The 9,078-nt window shown below is 53.1% G+C and overlaps 1 protein-coding gene across 8 annotated transcripts in view; it reads left to right on the top strand.

Annotated features, from left to right (window-relative positions):
* Nucleotides 1-2,451: 2,451 nt before the first annotated feature.
* The window catches only part of MBNL1 (muscleblind like splicing regulator 1), an 80,446-nt gene continuing 73,819 nt past the window's right edge, over nucleotides 2,452-9,078 (top strand). For 3 of the 8 annotated variants that reach the window (XM_042042671.1, XM_042042668.1, XM_042042666.1), the window contains exon 1: nucleotides 2,622-2,640. The gene's annotated coding sequence lies outside the window, so the exon portion shown is untranslated. Of the gene's footprint in view, nucleotides 2,641-9,078 lie in introns of all 8 variants that reach the window. The other 5 variants (XM_042042673.1, XM_042042670.1, XM_042042669.1 and 2 more) reach the window with 3 other exon arrangements.

The raw sequence follows: 9,078 nt of genomic DNA, 5'->3' as shown, positions 1-9,078 counted from the left end.
CCCCTCCAGAGATGCTCCTCCACAGAGCTCGCAGGCACTGGTGACATTTGCAAGGAGAGGAAGCCTTTGTTCAGCTCTGCTCTCGGGTGTGGTGTCCGTGTTTGTGACAAGGCACCTCGGCCGCAGCCGTCCCGCGGGCCGTGGCTCCGGCTGGGAGCAGGTGGCAGGGTCGCTGAGCTGGCAGGCTCGGGGTGTCCCAGCGCGGGCGAGAAGCAGACGGTGACACTGTGCTCAGTCCCTGCTGTCCTTCCCCTGCCACCCCCGCAGGAGGGCATCTGAGCTGAGAGACAAGAAAACCTTTCTGAAGGAACTAATTATTTTAATAATTGCAGCCTAAGAAAAGCCTCAGGCTTTGGACTCTTCAGGAACAATAACAAAACAAAGGAAAAAAGCTAGGCAGTGTTGTCACATGTCCCACCACCACTGCTCACCCTGCGCAGTCTGGGGCCAGCAACACTTTAGCTCAATTCAGAACCAACACGGCAAAGCGAACCGCGGCCTGAGTAATGATGTGCCAACAAGTGCGTCTGTGATCAGTATTTAGTGAGCAGTTTTACTCATTCAGCAGAGCATGAAGACTCCCCCTGCTGCATGTCTGACACCACAGGGAAGGCGGACGGGCTCTGCTCTCCGTTTATAGCCTGGGTATTCATGTCAGGTTAAACGGGGGTGTTGCTAATGCACTGTGCCCGGCAGTGCCAGAGCTGTACCAGGAGAAAGGAGAAAATCTGTCAGTTCAGCCATGATTTTCAGACTAGACTAGGGCCCCTCTCCATGGATGCCTCTTTTCTGGTGGAGGCCTTAAGGATGTTGGGTTCCTGCACAGATAGCTGACAACCATGGGAAATTTTATCTCTTGTATCTCTCTGGGTGAAATTTCTGGGTACCCTTCACCCTCATCAGGGGTTTTACTCTGACCAGGCTGCTGAATCTCTGGAAAGCCCAGGGTGCCCATGCTTTGCTTGGAAAAAGGCTTCAGATGGGAGGAGATCCCTCATGCAAAGTATGCCTATCCCTGCCAAAACACACAAAATTCTGTAATAGGAATGGATATCTCTCAGGTGATTATTCCAAATCCTAGTAAAATCAAATCATTGTATCATTTACTCTCTGCAATTGATTTTATTATTTATTAGTGATGGAAATCAGGACTCAGGCTTTGTCTTTTTCACTACGGGGCAGTTCTTGCGGCAGCCTCAGTGAGGAAGCTGTGCAGACAGAGACACGCTCCCCCCACTCTGCTGCGAGTGCTGCGGCCGAGCTGGGGCTGTGCCAGGCCAGGGCTGGCTGGTACCTGCCATGAGCCAGGCTCGGGGACTTATGGAAAGCTGTTCCCTTAACTCCTGCAGTACCCCGCAGGGTGGGATGGTGAATCCAGCAGCGCTCTAACGCAGGGCAGGAGCAGAGGGGGACACTGGTGGAGGAGCGGAAAGAAATGACAGGAAATCCTGTGCATGGCCATGCTGGCTGCAGCGTCCCTCGGCAGCACTTCCAGGCTGCTTAACTGCGTGTTGCACCTCCAGCTGCGCCTCCAGCAGCCCCGAGCTCGGGCAGTGCAGGGCCCAGGTCCCACAAGAGGCAGCTCTGCTCCCAGCACGGCAGCTGTGGGTACGAGCCCTCGTGCTCTGGCTGTGGGGAGCAGCTGGCACAGCCGAGCAGAGCCACGTGGCCTTCCACGGCAGCGGTGCCCACACTGGGGCTTTCGGCTGCTGCCCACGCACCCCTTGCCTGGGCCGTGCCCACCATGGACGCTGCCGGGGGTGGGAGCCACTCCACGTGTTCACCAAAGCTGGCATGACCAGTGAAAATGGGCCACTGTGGCATTTTCCCCCTGGGCTGAGTGAGGGACACTTCTGGCTCTGAGTGCAGCAGAGCTTTGGGCGGAAGGGCTGCTGGCTTTGGAAGCCAGGAGATGGTGGTAACCACAGCAGAAATAGCAAAAATGGGCCTGAAAGTCCCTGGTTGGCGGGGCCAGCCATGCTGTGGGTGCTGGCGGCGGCACGCTGGCCAGGCAGCCGTTATCTGCGGCTTGCAGCAGGAAGGAGTCCCGGGGACGCCGCCCCAGCCATTGCCCCATTTCCAGGGACCGCGGGCGATGGCCCATGTCAGCGGCCCAAGCCCGTTTCCCCCGCCAGCTGCCAGCAGGCAGATTAATGGCTTACAGGGAGACATCTGCAACCGGAGCGCTTCAAACCGCGTGTCCGTGTCCCTGACGTGAGCTCCCCGTCAGCGAGCTGGGCTGCAGCCACCATGCAAAGCACTTCCTCTGGCATGTCCTTTTTTCTTAGCAGAAAGTAATTTTTTCTTCCTTAAGAAAATATATATGCAAAGCCCAGCCCGTGGCCGTGGTTACCGCTGCACGTAGGGCTCACTTCAAACCCTCGGGCCCATAGGTTTGGTAAGTGTCATTCTCTGGCCTGTCACCGCTTCCCCCTCGCCAGGCCGCCGTGCTGCGGTCACACAGAGCAGCAGGTTGTAATTGGCCCCGCGGCACCGGGGAGGCGGTGGCTGTGCCAGCAGCGCTGCTGGCCCCTGTGCACCGTGCAGGAGCCCCAGGTGCAGACCGAGCCACTCGCCCCAGCGTGGGGCCTCGCGAGCCCGCAGATCGCAGCAGGACAGTGTGGCTGTCGGCGACGGACGGTGAGTTGTTCGCAAAGCTGGACGGTTTTATTGTCGTCTTTCATTTTGCTGCTTTCGCATATGAGTATCGCTATCTTGAGTTAGTGAAGACTTAAATAATATATTAGAGAAATGAACACTAAATGGAAGATGCTTTTATGCAAGGCATGAGTAACAAAACTCTGTGGTTCTGAAGAGCATTAAAAGTGGCAGTCAGACCCTCTGTGGCACGTGCTGGGGGTCCGCTGGAACCCCTGTGGTGTGGAGCTCCACCCTGAGTGAGCCCCAACCTGCTCCCAGGGACACGCGGGACAAGCGCGGCGCGGGAGCCACTGCCATGGCGCCGGCGGCTGCATCTTCTCTTTTCTTCTGCTTTTACTACAATTTTATCAATTCATCACCTGTGGTGCTTACTGTGCTGGAAAAGTTGAGAGAGAAGTTTTCACAGGCTTACAAGAGCCCTGTGAGCTGGTTTAACATGTGTTCTGTTCTGGCGGTAGAGTGGAGACAGGGCTGGTGAGGCACCCCCATCATGGCTGTGCCCCACTTTGGGTGCATTTCCCAATGGGGACGAGTGCTGCTCCTACGCAGGGTCCTGCCAGCCCTGGGCAAGGCAGGTGGATGTCCACCCCTGGTGCATCACTCCTCAGCCCTGCTCTGGCACTCTGGGGGGTGTTAGTTAAGCACATGGGAGATTAAAATGACATTAATCCTCTGAGAGTGACCCTCAGCTTCATGCCGTGAAATCTGCTGCTGCTGGTGAACGTCCCGCCAGTTTTCCGTGACTAAGCACCATGTTGGATTGCACGCAGCAGCCACTGGGCTGAGCACCCACACTGCTGCCATGGGGCTGGGGGAGCAACCAGGCACTGCTGGAGGGGCTCCAGCATGAGCTGCAGAGAAGGAAAGAAATTGCCTGTGCAGAAAGTGAAAAAGCTGTAACATGTATCACAGTTACTTGCTGGGAATTTGCAGTGTGGATTTTGCTCATTTATGTGCTTGTAGACTAGAAGAGATTATAAGTATTTTATTGCTTTCAATAAAAATACTATCACATAGTAGTAGCAGGAGGCTTTAAAATAAAAGAACAAAACGGTGTAAGGGCCAAGTCATAAATTTGTGCGTTACATTTACAAAAATGCACATGCAGATGAGATCATTAAAACAAATGTGCTCTGGGCCTGGCGGGGAAGCAATGGCTGCGTGTGCCGTGCAGCAGCCGCGGGAGCGGGATCCGGAAGAGCAGGGAGGCAGCAGGGCCTTCTGCGGCGGCAGCGCTGGAGCTTGTGTCAGACCTTTTTGGGGAACTTGAGCTTCACCAGTGTTGCACAAATAAGGGCATCAGGAAGCAAACAGCTTCTCCAGGGTCCCAGTCGTGTTCAGTCCGGGTTTGAAGCAACTCCTGTGTCTGCCTTTAATAAAGGCTCAAGGAGAGAAGGAAAATCAGAGTATAGGCTGATTCTGTGACTGCTGTATTGCAGCTTTTTGGTGAGATGAAATGAAGACAAAGGACATACTTGGAGCTCGGGTGGATTTGCACTGTGGTTTCTGTCTGTGTGTGAGGCCAGGTACGGAGTCCCCTGTGCCCCTTATGGGTGGGAGCCCTGCAGTGAGGAAGTGCTTTTGTTCTGCTCGAGGTGCAGCTGTGAAGAGGATACCCACAGCCACCGTCATGTCGGGCTCTGGGACATGCTGGTGTCCCAGTGCCATGCTCCGGGTGACCACTGGCCCTGCCGGGCTCAGAGGGAAGGGCAGGCACCTTGGCACCATTTTCGTAGGTCAGCCTCTCACCTCAGTAGCACCAGGGCTGCACTCACTCAGCCAGGAGAGCTGCTCTTTCTTGCTCCGGTTGCAACAGCACATAGGGACTCTAAAACACGAAATATCTCTCAAAAAACTTCCTCAGCACACAGTATTTCTCTTTGTCCTCTAGTACTGGTTTAGGTCTTCTGAGTTGAGTGGCACACAATGCTGAGTGTGCAATGACATATTTCTTTATCTTTGCTGTAATGTAATTAGTCTGTTGGGTGTTTGGAATCCCAGGTGGTGATTGTTGTTGGTATTGGATGATGATCCGGGAGACCCCTGGATCTGAGATTTCATTACAGTTTCCTCTTTACCTTGCCCTGCCTGGATATTTTGTTATGACAGAGCTTGTGCCTGACACCTGTGCCCTAGGGTTTGATCCCCTGTAATGTGCATAAACCAATGTAAATGGAATGCATTCACTTTACAGGATACAGTGAGAAATGCCATCACAGGTGCCCAGGACACAGCTCCAGTCTCCCAGCGCTAAGACAGACTGGGGCTGTGCCTTGTCCCATGGGGAAGTGTCCAAGCGGGGTTCCCAGCAGACGCCAGCACTTGAGGCAGTGCCTCCCACTGCAGGGAGCAGCACCCAACACAGTGGGCAGGTTGTTCCCACGTGAAAATGGACTTAGATGGGAAAATGAAATGAAATAAGCCTAATTACCAATGCAACCAAACACTCCCTATGGAGCTCAGCCCTGTGACCAGGGGTAGAGTGGGAGCTGCCCTTCCAGTGGGAGCAGCTGGCACCCACACCCCCACCATGCTGCCGATGCCCAGGCAGCACCAGGAGGCACAGCTTAGGCACTGGTTGTTTTTTAGGAAAGGCCTAAGCTCTGTGTATAGGAAAGGTCACTTGTGCAGACACTGTCCTATGCCATCATTTAAGAAGAATTTGGGCAGGGAGGAGTTTGTACAGAAACTCTTTGACCAGAACAAGTGCTTTGAAAATGCCCGGCGCGGTGATGTCGGTTCTCAGGGAGGAAATGGCTCACGGAGTTCTTTGTGCTTGAACGGGAACAGGAAGAGCACAAATGGCCCAGTACAATGTTCGCTCGCAGAGCCCATCGGGGCTGTGCAGCCAGGGCTGCGCTGTCTGAGGGGACATCTGCACTGCACCACAGTGAGGCTGGTAAATATAAAATATGATGGGATACCAATTGTCGTGGATTTTATTCTGATCAGGATTAAACTTCACTGAAACACAAGTGTAAGAACACGACATTTTTCTGAAAGAAAATGGAATGCTTCTTTGTCCTTTCAGTCTCCAGTTTCTAGAAAAAAGCCGTAAGAGCTAACCAGCAGGTATCAGAAAGCTCTCCCAGGCAGAGAGGTGCCTGCACTCCCTCGGGCATGCAGCATGCCCGGATGTTCCTGAGGCTGGACAGCTCTCAGGAGGGATGCTCACTAAACCCATTTTGTTTCCAAAGTGCTGCTTGCTCTGTTGCAGGGGTGATTAGAGCACAAAAAAAGCAAAGTTAATTATATCCCGTCCAAGCTGTGTAATAGAACAAAAAGCCTCACGAAGGAAGCAGCTGGAGTTACATCTTGAGACCAGGTAACTAAATCTGTCTCCCAAAGTCAAGAGAGGAATTATTCATTATTACTTCATCTCACAAAACATAACCCTCTGCTTAGGTGTCTGTGTTAAAAGATGTTTAACACCACCTGACACTGGAGGTAAACTCTTTGTCTTTTTCCTTGTCTTTTAAATTGTTTTTTCCTTGTCTCTTTCTTTGTCTTCCTTGGAGGCTGCTATTCCTGTTGGCTAGGGATGAACATCCCAATTTAAAAAAACAGGTGGCATGGGAATCCCAGTCTGCAGCAACAGAGAGAGGCTGAAATTAAACCATGGCTGAATAAGGGAGCCTGGGGGGAAGGAGGGTGGGAGGGAGTTTGGTGTTTATTTTCTGGCAACAGGGCACCACTGCATGACCGCTGCTTGTCACAGCACCTAGCCCCAAGGGCTGCTGTGGCCACCACGTGCTCCTGGAGAGAGATGGTAACGTGCCAGTAATGCTGAAAATAGTAAAAGAGAGAGGGATGAGGATTCAGAATAAAGTCACCAAGAAGTGTAAGGTGTAAAGGACAGAGGTCTGTGGAGTATCTGGTGTTTCCCCACAGGAGGAGAGCAGTGGGGCAGCCCTTCAGTGAAGTGCCCGTGCTGGGCTGGGGCACTGGCCTGAGCTGTGAAGGGAGCTGGAAGGGAGATCAGACCCAATTTGAAAACTTAACCACAGAAAACCCTTCATAGTTTTTGTGCTTTGGTTTCTAATGTGCACGGTACCTGTGGTACCCAATCCTTGCAGCAGCCCTCAGACCCTCGCTGTGTGCTGCAGTCCCTGCTGGTGCAGGGCCGATGTGAAACAACTATGGGACAAAATTGCCTCCTCACAGACATTAGGATGTTGTTTTGCACAGGGTAGGCTATGCTGGCAGCAGAGCCCCTGTGAAGGAGTCCCACTCTTTCTCTCCATGAACACTCATTTATTTGATGGCTCTTTCATAACCACAGCGAGGAGAAAGCTCTTTGGAGGTGGAGCTGTGAGTGTGTGACACGTCTGTTTTATAGTGCTACCTGAATCACGGAGTGGTTAAGCCTCTAGGAAGTTCCCTGTGGTACTCGATGTTCCTGTGGAGAGGCAGCAGTGCTGATCATCTGGCAACCTGACCCCAAGGGACCCACAGGGAGGCGGTCAGGGACCCACCTGCGCTTTGGTGCCTGCTGGAGCCACTGGGCAGAGCCTGTGCCCAGGGCAGGAAGGGTTTTCCCTGTGTTGGTTAACTGGCACTGTTAAATTTAGCAACAGGGAGGAACAGAAACTGCTGGAGTACTTGCCATGAGGCAACAGCACTCTGCATCGTTCCCTACGGAAGGAAACAGAAATCGAAACTAAACGTTTAAGGGAAAAGAGAATAACTGAGTTTTTTTGGAAGTATATGCAGTGAGATGTGCTCAGCCTTACCAGTAAGATGCCATCAGCCTTATCAATAAGCAGTTGCTTCATATGCTAGAATACTTGGGAATAAAATACTAAGCAAGATGTCTCCAGGAATCATCACAAATATTTGTAGGTTTTGGGTGTGAGTTTGGCTCAGACACTGCTGCTGCCTAGACAGCAAGGGACAAAGTCAGAGAATGCTGTCACTGACTTTATTGAAATGGTAAAATAGAGAGAACTGCAAACCAGTTTTCAAAGGCACAGGACACTTTTATGGCAAATGGCACAAAAATAAAAGAGAAAGGATGAACAGTGTAGGAGGTTATTGTGAGCCTGGGGAGCGACTGGGCTGCTGCTGTAACACAGAAATGAGATCAAACAGTGTAAACCTGTCAGGGCCAGGGGAAGAGCGAGCTGGAAGAGGGACCACAGAAGGTCACTTTATCTGTTCCCTTGCCCCAGGCACGGTGGAGTGTACCTGAATCACTCCTCCAGAAGAGTGCCTAACCTTGATTTAGTACCTTATCAGTCCTTTTTCCCCTCTCAGTCCAGCCTTATTCTCTCTCTCCCTGCAGTTTAAGCCCATCTTCATGTCCTCGCTACCATAAATACAAGGAAAAAGTGTTCCTTGCTCTTTATAGTGCCCTTAAATTTCAGGTTATCATTGCTGTGCTTCAATCATTCTTGGTGCTGCTTCCAGCTCTTTCCATGCTTTCACCCCCACTGCTGTCCCTGGAGCTCTCATCCCACTGCCCGTCAAGCCGACACCGGTGGGACTGGACCCAGCGTTCCCCATGCCTCCATACATCTCCTTGCCTGGCAGCCCGCCTGCCTCTGCACATGCTTAGGGGTGTGTCTCTCTCTTTTTCTGTCCTCTGGGTTAATGCAGAGAACACTAGATAACCATCAAGTTTATAATGACTTTTTATAGGCAAAACAAATCAAATGGGTTCTTCCTTAGTCGTCTTTATCAGTTCCTCTTGCCATGGTAAGTCGCGTTTTTAAATCTCGTAATTTTTGCCCTTCCTTGGAATCTTTTCAGTTTGCTTATGTCTTTCCTGAAGTGTGGTTAGCACTACAGTGGCTTGATGAGCCTCCTTTGCACATGGCCCTGGGTGCGTGTCCTGGCAGGGGACACATCGGTACACCTCTGGCTGATCTAGACTGTTTGTGTCTCCTTTTCTGCACTCTCCTGTCAGTGTCACCCACACGGCAAGACCGATACCTGCCCTGTGGCACGGGGCAGAGCTGACCTGTTGCCTCGGTGATGGGCCTGCAGCTCTGGAGGGACAGGGAGCGGTGCAGGTCCTCGGGGTGGGTGCCGGGGGAGCCGCATGCCACCCCCCGCAGCAGCCTCCGGGCTGGCCTCGCTGGGGCGACGCCGGCAAAACCAACCGCTCTGCAACGGCTTCTCTTGCTAAGATGAAGGAAGAGCGGGAACCGGGAGCAAAGCAGGCTCCTTCTACCTGCTTTGGGAAGCAAATCTTTAGAGGATCGTGTCGTCAGGGACGGCGTTTGGGGGGTCTGGAGCAATCGCGCTGGGTGTTCTGCGGACACGGCCGGGCCGCGGGCAGCGCTGCCCGCCCCTAGGCCGCCCCTGCCGTCCCTCCCCCGGCCGGAGGCGGCGGGGCCGGGCACGTGTGCGGGCCCGGGCTCGGGCTCGGTGACTCATGAGGCGCCGGCCGCTCCGCCGCGGGGAGGATGAGGG

Source organism: Corvus kubaryi, unplaced genomic scaffold, assembly GCF_017639235.1.
Source record: "Corvus kubaryi isolate FWS band 111438036 unplaced genomic scaffold, C.kubaryi_AGA036_p1.0 37397, whole genome shotgun sequence".
Taxonomy (NCBI): domain Eukaryota; kingdom Metazoa; phylum Chordata; class Aves; order Passeriformes; family Corvidae; genus Corvus; species Corvus kubaryi.
Note: the sequence above shows the minus strand (reverse complement) of the source record. Positions and strands in the feature narration are given on the sequence as shown.